Consider the following 5565-nt stretch of genomic DNA (forward strand, 5'->3'; position numbering starts at 1 on the left):
TGTCCTTCTTGCGGTCTGCCCACAGGCTCAAAGCATATGGCCAGGGCTGCTCCCTCATTGTCAGATTCCATGAGACACAAGGCCCTACATTTCTCTCTCCTCCAAAGGAGGAAGGACAGTGGCAGAAGAGGCCCAGGGAGTGACACAGGGCATTGACAGCTGGGACACCTCAGGCCAGGAAGGCAAGGTCATCATCACCAAGATTGGCAGGAAGCTGGGAAACTGCATAAAACCCTGAACAGAAAAAAGAGGTCCACTTCCACTCCACGCTGAAGGGAGAGTTAGAAATGAGCACAGGACAACCAGGGCTACATAGAAAGACCCCATCTTTCAAAAGGAAAGAACTTAACGACGTCCAGTGTGTTCTTAGCTGTGACTGACATGCCCGACCAAGACAGAGGAATGGACGCTGCTGCCACAAAGTTCAAACAGAATTTGATAAGATCTGCAGCCAGCGAAGAATTGAGGAGGATAGTTAAGCCTGGTGAGCATTGCACCTCTGCAGGGCAACCAGCCATCTGCCTGTGAAGACTGTTAATCGAGCACGACATTAAATAAATTCTAGACAAGCTCTTACCCTGTAGTGTGGGCTGGTGCCAGACTCACGGTGCGGTTCAGACAGGTCTTGAACTCTGGATCATCATGCTTGGGCTTCCAAAGTGAGGAGAGATATGTCTGTGCACGTGTGTGTGTGTGTGTGTGTGTGTGTGTGTGTGTGTGTGTGTGTGCGTGCGCGCACGTACACGCAGGCACACACACAGACACAAAAAACAAACCAGTAAGTTAACTGTTCTCTATCCAGAGGGGCAAGCACTCCCACTTTTTCCTGAAGGGGCAATTACTAGTGAGGAGTGAGGCACCCTGCTTTGATGGGCCACATGGCTGGATTTCTGGCTGTCCCTGGGAGCACCTGCTGCTCTGTCTGTGCCTAGGGTTGAGAACACCTGACAGAGAAGGTTGTGCTGGGCACCCACCAGGTCTGATGGGACCATGGGGTCCGTGGGACATGACTGTGCTCTGAGACCTGGATCTGGAGGCAATGCAGTAGCTGCTTCTGCCAAGGTCCAGGGCCTTCTCTGTGCCAGGCAGCAGGGAGGACTGAAGGCATTTAAACAGCAAAGCCGGTGCCTGTCCTGAAGGAGTGTAGTCTCTTCACTTATTAGAAGGGACGTAGCAATACGGGCAATGTGTCCTAGGCTTCTCCTACACTCTGAGCTGCACATTGAGGGGTAGGGGCTAGTGTCAGGACTCAGGGTCAGCCAGCCAACACACCAGGGTGGCGGGCATTTGGGGAACAGACAGACCTGGCAAGGTATCCAGGTGCAGGATACTCTCCCTGGGGAGAGACTTCTCTGAGGCACTGGGAATCCAGGCTGAAGCAATGTGAAAACCTCTCCAGTTCTAGAGAAGCTGTGACAAAGAGACAGTTCTGGAAGGTGGTATTAAAAACAGTGTGTTTTCTAGTCTGAGAGTAAAAGACAGGCAGAGCAGAAGGAAAGGGCCGAGTGAAGGAGATGGAAGAGGGGCAGAAGGAAGATGGAGCCAGAGAGGAACCTGTGCTGGCAAGTAGGCCAGTGAGGCAGCCTGGGAAAGCCCTTCCATGGTCTAGTCATTGCTTGCTTCTTGCAGACACTGAGGTGATATGTGTGTGTGTATACCCTGCATAGAATGAAGCCTCCATAGACAGCCAGGTTGGTTGGTTCCTATGTGTGTGTGTGTGTGTGTGTGTGTGTGTGTGTGTGTGTGTGTGTAATTGGATGGCTCAGCAGTTAAGAGCACTGGTTTCTCTTCCAGAGGACCTGGGTTCAATTCCCAGCACCTACATGGCAGCTCATAACTATCTGTAGCTCCAAGTCTAGGGGATCTGGCATCTTCAAACAAATATGGAGGTAACACACCAATGCAAATAAAAAAAGAAATACATCTTTACAAAAAGAAAAGGAAATAGGAAGGAGCTCCATCTATAGATCAGGTGGAGAGAAAGGCACATGGAGCCCGTTAGAGAGAAGCGGCCTGGCACGCCAGAAATTCTTTCCAGGGAGGGGCTGCTTCAGCTGCAGTGCCCTCTCTCCAGGGCACCACCTCAATCTTCCCTTAGTTGCCTAGGCAAGTCTAATGGTGGCAAGATCTTAACAGATATGGAGGCTGAGTGGCAAGGGGAAGGTTGGGACAGTGGCAGACTGTGTACTGGCTGGTTTTGTGTCAACTTGACACAAGCTGGAGTTATCACAGAGAAAGGAGCTTCAGGTGAGGAAATGCCTCCATGAGATCCAGCTGTAAGGCATTTTCTCAATTAGTGATCAAGGGGGGAGGGCCCATTGTGGGCGGTGCCATCCCTGGGTTGGTAGTCCTGGGTTCTATAAGAAAGCAAGCTGAGCAAGGCAGAGGAAGCAAGCCAGTAAGGAACATTCCTCCATGGTCTCTGCATCAGCTCCTGCTTCCTGACCTGCTTGAGTTCCAGTCCTGACTTCCTCTGGTGATCAACAGCAATGTGGAAGTAATCTGAATGAACCTTTCCTCCCCAACTTGCTTCTTGGTCATGATGACTGTGCAGGAATAGAAACCCTGACTAAGACATACACTGTAGCTGTCTTCAGACACACCAGAAGAGGACATCAGATCCCATTACAGATGGTTGTGAGCCAACATGTGGTTTCTGGGAATTGAATTAAAATGGGGGTGGGAGAGATGGCTCAGGGGTTAAGCGCATTCGGCTGCTCTTGCAGAGGACCACAGTTCAGTTTGCCAGCACACACGTGGGAGCTCACAGCTACCTGTAACTCCAGTTCCATGGGATTCTGACACCCTTCTTCAGACCTCCACAGGCACCAGGCACGCATGTGAGACACACACGCTGGTAAAACACTCATGTAAAAAAAATAAAGTAAATCTTTCAAAATTAGGTAATGAAACGGGAAACTGAAAGTGAATTGCCTGGGTAAAACGAATGGGTGAGGCTCGAGAGTGGGGATCACATCTTTAACCTCAGTACTTGAGAGGCAGGTGAATCTCGCTGAGTTCAAGGATACGCTGGTTTACATGAGTGAGTTGCAGGCCCAGGTTAGGCAGGACATGGTGAAACACTGAAGAGAAGAAAGACAGCAAAAGGAGCTGCTTTTTGCTTATGAGTCAAAAGTGGTAAATTTGTTCAAAGATAAAGATGGAATAAATCAGGAATAGCTATCCATAAACACTATGTTGTACACAAAACACCCAGGAGGTTGATATAGGAAAACTGAGTAGCTCAAAGCCAGCCTGGGCTACATGTGGCATGGTCTCATAAACAACAACAACTGCAGAAAAACCCTAAACTCCAAACCCACAAGTCAGAACACAGATTAGATTCAGCACAAAGCTAGAGAACTTTATCTAAAGCTATATACTTGGCATAACTCCCACAGAGTTAATAGCACTTCCTACATCTATGAGTACCACACCCGGGATTCAGTCAACCACAGATAGATAATAGTACAAAGAAAGTATCTGTTTGGAACACATATAGACTCAGTTTTAGCCACGATTTCTTAAACCATCCAGAATCTCGACTGTCCCAGAAACATCTATATCATGTTAGGTGGTTGTAAGCAGCATGTAGAGATTCCAAGTCTTGTGAGGATGTGTGTAGACCTAATGCACATGTTCTGCCACCTCCCATAAGGGATTTATGCACACATGGGTTTCTGTATCTAGGAACGGGACAGCACCCTCCCCACAGAGACACCAACTAACAACGCTATATACTTTGCTCTCACTTCCCTTAGGGTATCGTGGATTAGCAGGGCTAGTCTCAGACCAGCTATCTTGAAAGATGTTGAAGGGAATGTAAGAGATGAGGGCGTGCAGTGTGGTCAGGATGTAAATGAAGGCTGTGGGATGGGCAGACTTGTCATTCTCTTGTGGGCTGCTTTTGTGCAAGTTGAGTCACATTACTGAAATCCCCACATTCCTTATAGATCAGACGAAAACAACCTCTAGACATACTTTTGCCAGGCTACTCTGAGATCAGGTGAGGCATCTGTAGAGAATACCGTACTCGTGGGCACGAGAGTCTTCAGAGTAGTGGATATGGCTAGCCCAAATCCTGGTATCTCTGGGTTAGTCACCAACCAATTGCACACACTTATTTTGAGGCAGGGTCTTGGCCTGTAACTCGCTATCTAGACGAGGGTGGTCTTGAATTCAGAGATCTGCCTCTGCTTGCCTCTGCCTCCCTCCCAAGTACTGAAAATGAAGTCATTTACTAGGACACCAGCTGCATTTCTAGAATGTAGTAGAAACTGCATATTTGCCTGGGGATTATGTGGGGAAATCAGAACTGAGAGCAGTCCTATGTCTCCTGGGGAAGACTCATGCTGCCAGTCTTCGGCTCCAGGGCTCTGTGCATGTGACGCCCTTTTTCCCCTCACCCCCAAACACTTCTGTTACCATGCTGCTACTGTTGTTTGTCCGGGAAAACTGCAAACCTGTCCTGACCTGTTCCTTTCCTCTCATCTCTCATTCTTTGCTGCAGAGTTTGAAGGCAGTTCTACACATCACAAGGCTCCTCCCACTAAGGATTACCCCACTCTGAAGAGTGGCCTAAACATTCCCCCCCTTTAACAATTTGTCTCCTCAAGTGGCCCTGCTGTGGATGGAAACCAGAATCATGATTTCTTAATTCTCACCCCAACTTCCCAGTTCCTGGGACTGTTAAAGTGGGTATCAGGAGACACTGTGTGTGTGTGTGTGTGTGTGTGTGTGCTCGTGCACATGCCCACATACATTCCAACACCCAGACCCTGGACAGTTCTCAGTAGCAGTGCAGAGTCTACAGGGACAGGTGAGGATAGGGTATACTTCTGATTTCCCAGCTGCTTGGGAGGCTGAGGCAGGAGAGCTTCAAGTTTGAGGTCTGCCTTGATGTAACCAGCACTTGACTGCATTTAGGCTCAACAGGATTAGACAGGCTGGAGTCAGACTAAGGAATCACGGACAAGGTGCCCCTGGAAGCCTGAGACAGTGTACGTAGGAGCCTGGTCATGGGAAAGACCAGGGCGGGGTCCGGGGAAAGTGAATCACTTCTGTGATTAAGGCTCATGGAAATCCTGACGATCAGAGTCCAGTTTAGGAACACACACACACACACACACACACACACACACACACACACACACACTATTGAGAGTGAACAAAACATCAAGGCCAGAGGAATCCTGAAAGTGGTTTTAAGGTGGGTGTGGTGGCTCAGACTTATAATTCCAATTTGGAGGTGCTAAAGTTGGAGGACTGTTCTGAGCTTGAGGTCAGCATGGGGTTACAGTGGATATATATACTCACATACACATACATACATACATACATACATACATACATACATGCATACAAAAAACCAGACTGGGTATGATAGTATGCACCTTTAAATCCAAGCGTTCTAGAAGCAGAGGCAGGCTGATCTCTGAGTTCAAGACCAGCATGTTCTGGGTCAGCCAAAACAAAACTATTTCTTTTCTTTTTTCCCTCCCTTCTTTCCTTCCTTCCTTCCTTCCTCCCTCCCTCCCTCCCTCCCTCCCTCCCTTCCTTCCTTCC

Source organism: Mastomys coucha, unplaced genomic scaffold, assembly GCF_008632895.1.
Source record: "Mastomys coucha isolate ucsf_1 unplaced genomic scaffold, UCSF_Mcou_1 pScaffold22, whole genome shotgun sequence".
NCBI lineage: Eukaryota > Metazoa > Chordata > Mammalia > Rodentia > Muridae > Mastomys > Mastomys coucha.